The 13,264-nt window shown below is 40.3% G+C and overlaps 1 protein-coding gene across 2 annotated transcripts in view; it reads left to right on the top strand.

Moving 5' to 3' along the window:
* Positions 1–13,264, top strand: part of SHOC2 (SHOC2 leucine rich repeat scaffold protein) — a 113,148-nt gene that overhangs the window by 29,595 nt on the left and 70,289 nt on the right. Inside the window, exon 2 of one of the 2 annotated variants that reach the window (XM_082854670.1) lies at positions 11,326–11,390. The exons of the other annotated variant lie outside the window; for it this stretch is intronic. The gene's annotated coding sequence lies outside the window, so the exon portion shown is untranslated. The remainder of the gene's footprint in view (positions 1–11,325; positions 11,391–13,264) is intronic. 2 annotated transcript variants of the gene reach the window in all.

Raw genomic sequence — 13,264 nt, 5'->3', positions numbered from 1 at the left:
GTAGTATAGTCATTTTGACAATACTGACTCTTCCAGTCTAAGAACATGGTATATCTTTCCATCTGTGTCATCTTTGATTTCTTACACCAGCATCTTATAGTTTTTGGAGTACAGGTCTTTGGTCTCCTTAGGTAGTTTATTCCTAGGTTTTTTATTCTTTTTGATGTGATGGTAAATGGGAGTGTTTCTTTCTTTTTTTTTTTTCCATCTTTATTGTAGTATAATTGCTTTACAATGGTGTATTAGTTTCTGCTTTATAACAAAGTGAATCAGTTGTACATATACATATATTCCCATATCTCTTCCCTCTTGCGTCTCCCTCCCTCCCATCCTCCCTATCCCACCCCTCCAGGCGGTCACAAAGCACCGAGCTGATCTCCTTGTGCTTTGCGGCTGCTTCCTACTAGCTATCTACCTTACGTTTGGTAGTCTATATAATGTCCATGCCTCTCTCCCGCTTTGTCCCAGCTTACCCTTCCCCCTCCCCATATCCTCAATTCCATTCTCTAGTAGGTCTGTGTCTTTATTCCTGTCTTACTCCTAGGTTCTTCATGACATTTTTTTTCTTTAATTCCATATATATGTGTTAGTATACAGTATTTGTCTTTCTCTTTCTGACTTCACTCTGTATGACAGACTCTATGTCTATCCACCTCATTACAAATAGCTCAGTTTTGTTTCTTTTTATGGCTGAGTAATATCGCATTGTATATATGTGCCACATCTTCTTTATCCATTCATCTGATGATGGACACTTAGGTTGTTTCCATCTCCGGGCCATTGTAAACAGAGCTGGAATGAACATTTTGGTACATGACTATTTTTGAATTATGGTTTTCTCAGGGTATATGCCCAGTAGTGGGATTGCTGGGTCATATGGCAGATCTATTTTTAGTTTAGTTTTTTTTTTTTTTGCGGTATGCGGGTCTCTCACTGGTGTGCCCTCTCCCGTTGCGGAGCACAGGCTCTGGATGCGCAGGCTCAGTGGCCATGGCTCACAGGCCCAGCTGCTCCACAGCATGTGGGATCTTCCTGGACCGGGGCACGAACCCATGTCCCCTGCATTGGCAGGTGGACGCTCAACCACTGCGCCACCAGGGAAGCCCTATTTTTAGGTTTTTAAGGAACCTCCATACTGTTCTCCATAGTGGCTGTACCAATTTACATTCCCACCAGCAGTGCAGGAGGGTTCCATTTTCTCCACACCCTCTCCAGCATTTATTGTTTCTAGATTTTTTGATGATGCCCATTCTGACTGGTGTGAGATGATATCTCATTGTAGTTTTCATTTGCATTTCTCTAATGATTAATGATGTTGAGCATTCTTTCATGTGTTTGTTGGCAATCTGTATATCTTCTTTGGAGAAATGTCTATTTAGGTCTTCTGCCCATTTTTGGATTAGGTTGTTTGTTTTTTTGTTATTGAGCTGCTTATAAATTTTGGAGATTAATTCATTGTCAGTTGCTTCATTTGGAAATATTTTCTCCCATTCTGAGGGTTATTTTTTCGTCTTGTTTATGTTTTCCTTTGCTGTGCAAAAGCTTTTAAGTTTCATTAGGTCCCATTTGTTTATTTTTGTTTTTATTTCCATCTCTCTGGGAGGTGGGTGTAAAAGGATCTTGCTGTGATTTATGTCATAGAGTGTTCTGTCTATTTTTTTCTGTAAGACTTTGATAATTTCTGGCCTTACATTTAGGTCTTTAATCCATTTTGAGATTATTTTTGTGGATGGTGTTAGGGAGTGATCTAATCTCATACTTTTACATGTACCTGTCCAGGATTCCCAGCACCACTTATTGAAAAGGGTGTCCTTTCTCCACTGTACATTTCTGCCTCCGTTATCAAAGATAAGGTGACCGTATGTGCGTGGGTTTATCTCTGGGCTTTCTATCCTGTTCCATTGATCTATCTTTCTGTTTTTGTGCCAGTACCATACTGTCTTGATTACTGTAGCTTTGTAGTATAGTCTGAAGTCAGGGAGCCTGATTCCTCCAGCTCCGTTTTTCGTTCTCAGGATTGCTTTGGCTGTTTGGGGTCTTTTGTGTTTCCATACAAATTGTGAAATATTTTGTTCTACTTCTGTGAAAAATGCCAGTGGTAGTTTGATAGGGATTGCATTGAATCTGTAGATTGCTTTGGGTAGTAGAGTCATTTTCACAAAGTTGATTCTTCCAATCCAAGAACACAGTATGTCTTTCCATCTATTTGTATCATCTTTAATTTCTTTTATTAGTGTCTTATAGTTTTCTGCATATAGGCCTTTTGTCTCCTTAGGTAGTTTTATTTCTAGATATTTTATTCTTTTTGTTGCAATGGTAAATGGGAGTGTTTTCTTGATTTCACTTTCAGATTTTTCATCATTAGTGTATAGGAATGCCAGAGATACCTGTGCATTAATTTTGTATCCTGCTCCTTTACCAAATTCATTGATTAGCTCTAGTAGTTTTCTGGTAGCATCTTTACGATTCTCTACGTATAGTATCATGTCATCTGCAAACAGTGACAGCTTTACTTCTTCTTTTCCAATTTGGATTCCTTTTATTTCCTTTTCTTCTCTGATTGCTGTGGCTAAAACTTCCAAAACTATGTTGAATAAGAGTGGTGAGAGTGGGCAACCTTGTCTTGTTCCTGATCTTAGTGGAAATGCTTTCAGTTTTTCACCATTGAGGACGATGTTGGCTGTGGGTTTGTCATACATGGCCTTTATTATGTTGAGGAAAGTTCCCTCTATGCCTACTTTCTGCAGGGTTTTTATCATAAATGGGTGTTGAATTTTGTCGAAAGCTTTCTCTGCATCTACTGAGATGATCATATGGTTTTTCTCCTTCAATTTGTTGATATGGTTGATCACATTGATTGATTTGCGTATATTGAAGAATCCTTGCATTCCTGGAATAAACCCCACTTGATCATGGTGTATGATCCTTTTAATGTGCTGTTGGATTCTGTTTGCTAGTATTTTGTTGAGGATTTTTGCACATGTGTTCATCGGTGATATTGGCCTGTAGTTTTCTTTCTATGTGACATCCTTGTCTGGTTTTGGTATCAAGGTGATGGTGGCCTCGTAGAATGAGTTTGGGTGTGTTCCTCCCTCTGCTATATTTTGGAAGAGTTTGAGAAGGATAGGTGTTAGCTCTTCTCTAAATGTTTGATAGAATTTTGCCTGTGAAGCCATCTGGTCCTGGGCTTTTGTTTGTTGGAAGATTTTTAATCACAGTTTCAATTTCAGTGCTTGTGATTGGTCTGTTCATATTTTCTATTTCTTCCTGATTCAGTCTTGGCAGGTTGTGCATTTCTAAGAATTTGTCCATTTCTTCCAGGTTGTCCATTTTATTGGCATAGAGTTGCTTGTAGTAATCTCTCATGATCTTTTGTATTTCTGCAGTGTCAGGTGTTACTTCTCCTTTTTCATTTCTAATTCTATTGATTTGAGTCTTCTCCCTTTTTTTCTTGATGAGTCTGGCTAATGGTTTATCAATTTTGTTTATCTTCTCAAAGAACCAGCTTTTAGTTTTATTGATCTTTGCTATTGTTTCCTTCATTTCTTTTTCATTTATTTCTGATCTGATTTTTATGATTTCTTTCCTTCTGCTAACTTTGGGGTTTTTTTGTCCTTCTTTCTCTAATTGCTTTAGGTGCAAGGTTAGGTTGTTTATTCGAGATGTTTCCTGTTTCTTAAGGTAGGATTGTATTGCTATAAACTTCCCTCTTAGAACTGCTTTTGCTGCATCCCATAGGTTTTGGGTTGTCGTGTCTCCATTGTCATTTGTTTCTAGGTATTTTTTAATTTCCTCTTTGATTTCTTCAGTGATCACTTCGTTATTAAGTAGTGTATTGTTTAGCCTCCATGTGTTTGTATTTTTTACAGATCTTGTCCTGTAATTAATATCTAGTCTCATAGCGTTGTGGTTGGAAAATATATTTGATACAATTTCAATTTTCTTAAATTTATCAAGGCTTGATTTGTGACACAAGATATGATCTATCCTGGAGAATGTTCCATGAGCACTTGAGAAAAATGTGTATTCTGTTGTTTTTGGATGGAATGTCCTATAAGTATCAATTAAGTCCATCTTGTTTAATGTATAATTTAAAGCTTGTGTTTCCTTATTTATTTTCATTTTGGATGATCTGTCCATCGGTGAAAGTCGGGTGTTAAAGTACCCTGCTATGAATGTGTTACTGTCGATTTCCCCTTTTATGGCTGTTAGTATTTGCCTTATGTATTGAGGTGCTCCTATGTTGGGTGCATAAATATTTACAATTGTTATATCTTCTTCTTGGATCGATCCCTTGATCATTATGTAGTGTCCTTCTTTGTCTCTTCTAATAGTCTTTATTTTAAAGTCTATTTTGTGTGATATGAGAATTGCTACTCCAGCTTTCTTTTGGTTTTCATTTGCATGGAAAATCTTTTTCCATCCCCTTACTTTCAGTCTGTATGTGTCTCTGGGTCCGAAGTGGGTCTCTTGTAGACAGCATATATATGGGTCTTGGTTTTGTATCCATTCAGCCAATCTGTGTCTTTTGGTGGGAGCATTTAGTCCATTTGCATTTAAGGTAATTATCGATATGTATGTTCCTATTACCATTTTCTTAATTGTTTTGGGTTCGTTATTGCAGGTCTTTTCCTTCTCTTGTGTTTCTTGCTTAGAGAAGTTCCTTTAGCAGTTGTTGTAAAGCTGGTTTGGTGGTGCTGAACTCTCTCAGCTTTTGCTTGTCTGTAAAGGTTTTAATTTCTCCATCAAATCTGAATGAGATTCTTGCTGGGTAGAGTAATCTTGGTTGCAGGTTTTTCTCCTTCATTACGTTAAGTATGTCCTGCCACTCCCTTCTGGCTTGAAGAGTTTCTGCTGAAAGATCAGCTGTTAACCTTATGGGGATTCCCTTGTGTGTTATTTGTTGTTTTTCCCTTGCTGCTTTTAATATGTTTTCTTTGTATTTAATTTTTGACAGTTTGATTAATATGTGTCTTGGCGTATTTCTCCTTGGGTTTATCCTGTATGGAACTCTCTGTGCTTCCTGGACTTGATTAACTATTTCCTTTCCCATATTAGGGAAGTTTTCAACTATACGCTCTTCAAATATTTTCTCAGTCCCTTTCTTTTTCTCTTCTTCTTCTGGAACCCCTATAATACGAATGTTGGTGCGTTTAAAGTTGTCCCATAGGTCTCTGAGACTGTCCTCAGTTCTTTTCATTCTTTTTTCTTTATTCTGCTCTGCAGTAGTTATTTCCACTATTTTATCTTCCAGGTCACTTACTCGTTTTTCTGCCTCAGTTATTCTGCTATTGATCCCATCTAGAGTATTTTTAATTTCATTTATTTTGTTGTTCATCATTGTTTGTTTCCTCTTTAGTTCTTCCAGGTCCTTGTTAAATGTTTCTTGCATTTTGTGTATTCTATTTCCAAGATTGGATCGTCTTTACTATCATTATTCTGAATTCTTTTTCAGGTAGACTGGCTATTTCCTCTTCATTTTTCAGGTCTGGTGGGTTTTTATCTTGCTCCTTCATCTGCTGTGTGTTTTTCTGTCTTCTCATTTTGCTTATCTTACTGTATTTGGGGTCTCCTTTTTGCAGGCTGCAGGTTCGTAGTTCCTGTTGTGTTTGGTGTCTGTCCCCAGTGGCTAAGGTTGGTTCTGTGGGTTGTGTAGGCTTCTGGGTGGAGGGGACTAGTGCCTGTGTTCTGGTGGATGACACTGGCTCTTGTCTTTCTGGTGGGCAGGTCCACGTCTGGTGGTGTGTTTTGGGGTGTCTGTGGACTTATTATGATTTTAGGCAGCCTCTCTGCTAATGGGTGGGGTTGTGCTCCTGTCTTGCTAGTTGTTTGGCATAGGGTGTCCAGCACTGTAGCTTGCTGGTCGTTGAGTGAAGCTGGGTGCTGGTGTTGAGATGGAGATCTCTGGGAGATTTTCGCCCTTTGATATTATGTGCAGCTGGGAGGTCTCTTGTGGACCAATGTCCTGAAGTTGGCTCTCCCACTTCAGAGGCACAGCACTGACTCCTGGCTGCAGCACCAAGAGCCTTTCATCCACATGGCTCAGAATAAAAGGAAGAAAAAGTAGAAAGAAAGAATTAGTAGAAAGAAAGAAAGAAAGGAAGGAAGGAAAGAAGGAGGGAGGGAGGGAGGAAGGAGGAAAGGAAGAAAAAAAGAAAGAAGATAAAGTAAAATACAGTAAGAAAAAATATAATGAAGTTATTAAAATAAAAAATAATTATTAAGAAAAAAATTTTAAAAAGAAAAAAAAACGGACGGATAGAACCCTAGAACAAATGGTGGAAGCAAAGCTATACAGACAAACTCTCACACAGAAGCATACACATACACACTCACAAAAAGAGGAAAAGGGGAAAAAATCTTAAATCTTGTTCTCAAAGTCCACCTCCTCGATTTGGGATGATTCGTTGTCTATTCATGTATTCCACAGATGCAGGGTACATCAAGTTGATTGTGGAGCTTTAATCCGCTGCTTCTGAGGCTGCTGGGAGAGATTTCCCTTTCTCTTCTTTGTTCTCACAGCTCCCAGGGGCTCAGCTTTGGATTTGGCCCCGCCTCTTCGTGTAGGTCGCCGGAGGACGTCTGTTCTTCGCTCAGACAGGATGGGGTTAAAGGAGCAGCTGCTTCGGGGACTCTGGCTCACTGAGGCCAGTGGCGGGGAGGGAGTGGCATGGAGTGCGGGGCGAGCCTCCGGCAGCAGAGGCCAGCATGACGTTGCACCAGCGTGAGGCGCGCCGTGTGTTCTCCCGGTGAAGTCCCTGGATCCCGGGACCCTGGCAGTGGCGGCTCCCCAGAAGGGGCGTGTGGATAGTGACCTGTGCTTGCACCCAGGCTTCTTGGTGGTGGCAGCAGCAGCAGCCTTAGCGTCTCATGCCTGTCTCTGGGGTCCGCGCTGATAGCCGCGGCTCGCACCCATCTCTGGAGCTCCTTTAAGCAGCGCTCCCAGTCCCCTCTCACGCACCAGGAAACAAAGAGGGAAGAAAAAATCTCTTGCCTCTTCGGCGGGTCCAGACCTTTTCCCGGACTGCCTCCCGGCCAGCCACGATGCACTAACCCCCTGTAGGCTGTGTTCACACCGCCAACCTCAGTCCTCTCCCTGCGCTCGGACCCCAAAGCCTGCGCCTCAGCTCCCAGCCCCGCCCGCCCCGGCGGGTGAGCAGACAAGCCTCTCGGGCTGGTGAGTGCCGGTCGGCACCGATCCTCTGTGCGAGAATCTCTCCGCTTTGTCCTCCGCACCCCCGTTGCTGTGTTCTCTTCCGCGGCTCCAAAGCTTCCCTCTCCGCCACTCGCAGTCTCCGCCTGCAAAGGGGCTTCCTAGTGTGTGGAAACCTTTCCTCCTTCACAGCTCCCTCCCACTGGTGCTGGTCCCATCCCTATCCATTTGTCTCTGTTTATTCTTTTTTCTTTTGCCCTACCCAGGTACATGGGGAGTTTCTTGCCTTTTGGGAGATCTGAGGTCTTCTGCCAGCGTTCAGTAGGTGTTCTGTAGGAGTTGTTCCACGTGTAGATGTATTTCTGGTGTATTTGTGGGGAGGAAGGTGATCTCTGCATCTTACTCTTCCGCCATCTTCCCCTTGTCTTTAATGTTCCTTATTAAATATAATTTATATTCACTGCTAGTGTTCGAGGGTCTCCTGCAGAGGCGGGAGGTGGCTCTGTTTCACCATGGGGACAAGGACACTGGCAGCAGAAGTTCTGGGAAGTACTCCTTGGCATGAGCCCTCCCAGAGTCTGAATGGGATTGTTTCTTGAATTACTCTGTCTGATCTTTCATTGTTAGTGTATAGCAATGCATCAGATTTCTGTATATTAGTTTTGTAACCTGCAACTTTGCCAGATTCATTGATGAGCTCCAGTAGCTTTGTGGTAGCATCTTTAGGATTTTCGATGTGTAGTATCATGTCATCTGCAAACAGTGAGAGTTTTAACTGCTTTTCCAATTTGGATACCTTTTTTTTCTCTGATTGCTGTAGCTAGGATTTCCTAAACGGTGTTGAATAGAAGTGGTGAGAGTGGACCTCCTTGTCTTATTCCTGATCTTAGAGGAAATGCTTTTAGCTTTTCACTGTTGAGTATGATGTTATCTGTAGGTTTGTCATATATGGCCTTTATTATGTTGAGGTATGTCCCCTCTATGCCCACTTTCTGGAGAGTTTTTATCATAAATGGGTGCTAAAGTTTGTCAAAAGCTTTTTCCTGCATCTGTTGAGATGATCATATGGTTTTTATTCTTCAGTTTGTTCATGTGGTGTATCACACTGATAGATTTGTGGATGTTGAAAAATCCCTGCATCCCTGGGATAAATCCCATTTCATCTTGTTGTATGATCCTTTTAATATATTGTTGGATTTGGATTGCTAGTATTTTGTTGAGGATATTTGCATCTGTGTTCATCAGTGATACTGGCCTACAATTTTTTGTTCATGTGGTATCTTTGTCTGGTTTTGGTATCAGGGTGACGGTGGCATCATAGAATGAATTTGGGAGTTTTCGTTCCTCGGAACAGTTTCAGAAGGATAGGTGTTAGCTCTCCTCTAAATGTTTGATAGAATTCACCTGTGAAGCTATCAGGTCCTGGACATCGTTTTTTGGAAGTTTTTAAATCACAGTTTTCAATTTCTATGCTTGTGATTGGTCTGTTCATATTTTTTATTTCTTCCTGGTTCAGTCTTGGGAGATTGTACCTTTCTAAGAAGTTGTCTGTTTCTTTCAGGTTGTCCATTTTATTGGCATACAGTTGCTTGTAGTAGTCTCTTATGGTCCTTTGCATTTCTGTTGTGTCAGTTGTAACTTATTATTCATTTTCAGTTTTATTGATTTGAGTCCTCTTCCTTTTTTATTCTTGATGAGTCTGGCTAAAGGTTTATCAATTTTGTTTTTCTTTTCAAAGAACCAGCTTTTAGTTTCATTGATCTTTACTATTGTTTTCTTTGTCTCTATTTCATTTGTTTTTGCTCTGATCTTTATGATTTCTTCTAGTAACTTCAGGTTTTGATGTTCTTTCTCTAGTTGCTTTAGGTATAAGTTTATGTTGTTAATTTGAGATTTTTCATGTTTCCTGAGGTAAGGTTTTATTGCTATAAACTCCCCTCTTAGAACTGCTTTTGCTGCATCCCATAGGTTTTGGATTGTTGTGCTTTTGTTTTCATTTGTCTCTAGGTATTTTTTGATTTCTTCAGTGATCCATCGGTTGTTTAGTTGCATGTTGTTTAGCCACCACATGTTTGTGCTTTTTACATATTTTTCTTATAGTTTATTTCTAATCTCATAGCATTGAGGTTGGAAAAGGTGCTTGATATGATTTCAATTTTCTTAAATTTACTGAGGCTTGCTTTTTGTGGCCCAGCATGTGGTCAGTCCTGGAGAATGTTCCATGTGCACAGGAGAAGAACGTGTATTCTGTGGCATTTGGATAGAATGCTCTTCTATAAATATCAATTAAGTCCATGTGGTCTGATGTGTCGTTTAAGGCCTGTGTTTCCTTATTTGATTTTCTGCCTGCATGATCTGTCCATTGATGGAAGTGGGTTGTTAAAGTCCCCCACTATTGTTGTGTTACTGTTGGTTTCTCCCTTTTTGGCTGTTAGTATTTGCCTTATTTATTGAGGTGCTCCTATGTTGGGTGCATATATATATATACAATTGTTATATCTTGTTGTTGGACTGATATCTTGATCATTATGTAATATCCTTCTTTGTCTCTTTAACAGTCTTTATTTTAAAGTCTATTTTGTCTGAAATGAGTATTGCTATTCTAGCTTTCTTTTGATTTCCATTTGCATATAGTACCTTCTTCCATCCCCTCACTTTCAGTCTGTATGTGTCCCTAGGTCTGAAGTGGGTCTCTTGTAGACAGTATATATACAGGTCTTGTTTTTGTATCTATTCTTTGTGTTTTGGGTGGAGCATTTAATTCGTTTACATTTAAGGTAATTATTGATATGTATGTTCCTATTGCCATATTCTTAATTGTTTGGGTTTGTTTTTGTAGGTCTTTTTTCTTCCTTTCCTCTTTTTTCTGCGGTACACGGGCCCCTCACTGTTGTGGCCCCTCCCGCTGTGGAGCACAGGCTCTGGACGCGCAGGCCCAGTGGCCACGGCCCACGGGCCCAGCCGCTCCGCGGCATGTGAGATCGTCCCAGACCAGGGCGCGAACCTATGTCCTCTGCATCAGCAGGCGGACTCTCAACCACTGCGCCACCAGGGAAACCCCTTCCTTTCCTCTTTTGTTTTCTTCTCTTGTGGTTTGATTACCATCTTTAGTGTTGTGTTTGGGTGGCTTTTTCTCCTTTTGTGTGTGTATCTGTTGTAGTTTTGGGGTTTGCTGTTTCCATGAGGTTTTGATATAGCAGTCTGTATATGTACAAGGTTTGCTAAAGTTGCTGGACTCTTCCTGCCTAGAGAAGTTCGTCTAGCATTTATTGCAAAGCTGGTCTGGTAATGCTGAATTTTCTCAGTTTTTGCTTGTCTGTAAAGCTTTTGATTTCTCTGTCAAATCTGAATGAGAGCCTTGCTACATAGAGTATTCTGGTTGTAGCTTCTTCCCTTTCATCACTTTAAATATATTGTACCACTCCCTTCAGCCCTGCAGAGTTTATGCTGAGAAATCAGCTGATAACCTTATGGGAATTCCCTTGTGTCTTATTTGTTGTTTTCCCCTGTTGCTTTTAATATATTTTGTCTTTAATTTTTGTCATTTAGATTACTGTGTGTCTTGGCATGTTCCTCCTTGGGTTTATCCTGCCTGGTACTGTCTGTGCTTCCTGGACTTGGGTGACTGTTTCCTTCCCCATATTAGAGATGTTTTCAGCTGTTACGTCTTCAAATATATTTTCAGGTCCTTTCTCTCACTCTTCTCCTTCTGGGACCCCTATAATGTAAATGTTGGTGTGTTTTAATGTTGTCCCAGAGGTCTCTTAGATATTCTTCATTTCTTTTCATTGTATTTTCTTTATTCTGTTCAGCAGTGATTTCTACCATTGTGTCTTCCAGGTCACTTATCCATTTTTCTGCCTCAGTTATTCTGCTATTGATACCTTCTAGTGTATTTTTCACTTCGGTTACTGTATTGCTCATCTGTTCTTTTGTTCTTTTAGGTCTTTGTTAAACATTTCTTGCATCTTCTTGATCCTTGCCTCCATTTTTTTCCCAAGCTTCTGGATCATCTTCACTATCATTATTCTGAATTCTTTTTCTGGAAGGTTGCCTATCTCCACTTCACTTAGTTGTTTTTCTGGGGTTTTATCTTGTTCCTTCATGTGGGACATATTCCTCTACTGTTTCATTTTGTCTAACTTTCTATAATTGTGGTTTTTGTTCCCCAGGCTGCAGGATTGTAGTTCTTCTTGCTTCTGCTGTGTGCCCTCTGGTGGATGAAGCTATCTAAGAGGTTTGTGCAAGCTTCCTGACTGGGAGGAAGGGGTGGTGGGTGGAGCCTGGGTCTTGTCCCTCTGGTGGGTAGGGCTGTGCTCAGTAAAACTTTAACCCACTTGTCTACTGATGGGTGTGGCTGTGTTCCCTCCCTGTTGGTTGTTTGGCCTGAGGCGACCCAGCACTGGTGCCTACAGGCTGTTTGGTGGGGCTCATGGTGGCCTCCGGGAGGTGAGGGTCTCAAGCCAATGAGTACTTCCCAGAACTACTGCTGCCAGTGTCTTTGTCCCCACAGTGAGCCACAACCACCCTCTGCCTCTGCAGGAGATCCTCCAATACTAGCAGTTAGGTCTGGCCCAGTCTCTTAAGAGGTCACTGCTTTTTTCCCCTGGGTCCTGGTTCACACGAGACTTTGTGTGTGCCCTCCAGGAGTGGAGTTTCTGTTTTCCCCAGTCCTGTGGAAGTCCTGTGATCAAATCCTGCTGGTCTTCAAAGCCAGATTCTCTGGTGGGGACTCCTCCCATTGCCAGACCCCCAGTCAACTGGGAAGCCTGACATGGGGCTCAGATCTTTCAGTCCAGTGGGAGAACTTCTGTAGAATAATTGTTTTCCAGTTTGTGGGTTGCCCACCCATGGGTATGGGATTTGATTTCATCGCAGTTGCACCCCTCCTACTGTCTTGTTGTGGCTTATTCTTTGTCTTTGGATGTAGGGTATCTTTTTTGGTAGGTTCTAGCATTTTTTTTTGTGGATGGTTGTTCAACAGTTAGTTGTGATTCTGGTGTTCTCATAAAAAAGGGTGAGTGCACATCCTTCTACTCTGCTATCTTGAGCTAATTCTGGAAGGAATTTTCTGTTTTTTGTCTTGTTTTTATTGTTTACCATCTCTTCTGAGATCTGTTTCTGTTGCTTCCTTTAGGTGTAGTGATTCATTTTTCCATTGGGTAGTATAACCTTGCCGCAGTGGCTCCTTGTGCAAATACAGAAGTTTTCATACTGTAAATACCTAGAAGTAGAATTGATAGATCAAATGGGTTTACCTGGACATTTTCTAATTCATCAAATTTTTGCCATGTTACTCTCCAAAGTCGTTTTGACAATTGATACTTTTACCAGCAGAGTGTGAGTTCTCACAGCTCCACTTTCTCCCATGTTGGTTTTAGCAGACTTTTTCACCTGCTAACCTGATGGCAGTTATAGCTTTTCATATTTCTCTAATTATTAGTGCTATTGAGTATTTAATGGACTTTTAAATATCTCCTGTGAATTGCCTGCCCACTTCTTAGTGCAGTATTTGCCTTTTCTTAGAAATCTGCTAAGTTTTTTATGTTTTCTAGACTCAAATCCTTTTTTAGAAATGAGTTACAAAGATCTGTTCCTAGTCTGTAGCATGTTCTTTTGTTTCTATTATTTCTAATTAACATTTTAAAAGTTGTTAAATGTTCACAAACTTAGAAGTTTGGAGTTCAGTAAAATAACCTGTTTTTTCCCAAATTAATTGAGAGTAAGGTGTTCATCTGATGCTCCATCATCCCTGAGTATTTTAGCAGCAGTTCTCTATCCTTTTGGCCTAAGAACAACTTTACAGTCTTAAAAAATTATTTGGAACTTTAGAACTTATTTATATAACGGTTATATTTACTCACATTTACTATATTAGAAATTAAAATTAAGGAATTTAAAAATTAATTTTTAAAAGACATATTACATGTAATATAAGTAAAAACTTCTATGAAAAATAACTACTTTTCAAAACAGGTGGATTTGTTTCACATTTTTTGCAAATTTCCTTAATGTCTTCCTTAACAGATAATGGCTGAATTCTCATAATTGTTTCAATCAGTTGCAATATGTTATTTTGGCTGAAGAATATGAAGAAAATCAGTCCTCAAA

This window comes from Leucopleurus acutus (genome assembly GCF_964270905.1).
Source record: "Leucopleurus acutus genome assembly, chromosome: 14".
Classification (NCBI taxonomy): Eukaryota; Metazoa; Chordata; class Mammalia; order Artiodactyla; family Delphinidae; genus Leucopleurus; species Leucopleurus acutus.
Note: the sequence above shows the minus strand (reverse complement) of the source record. Positions and strands in the feature narration are given on the sequence as shown.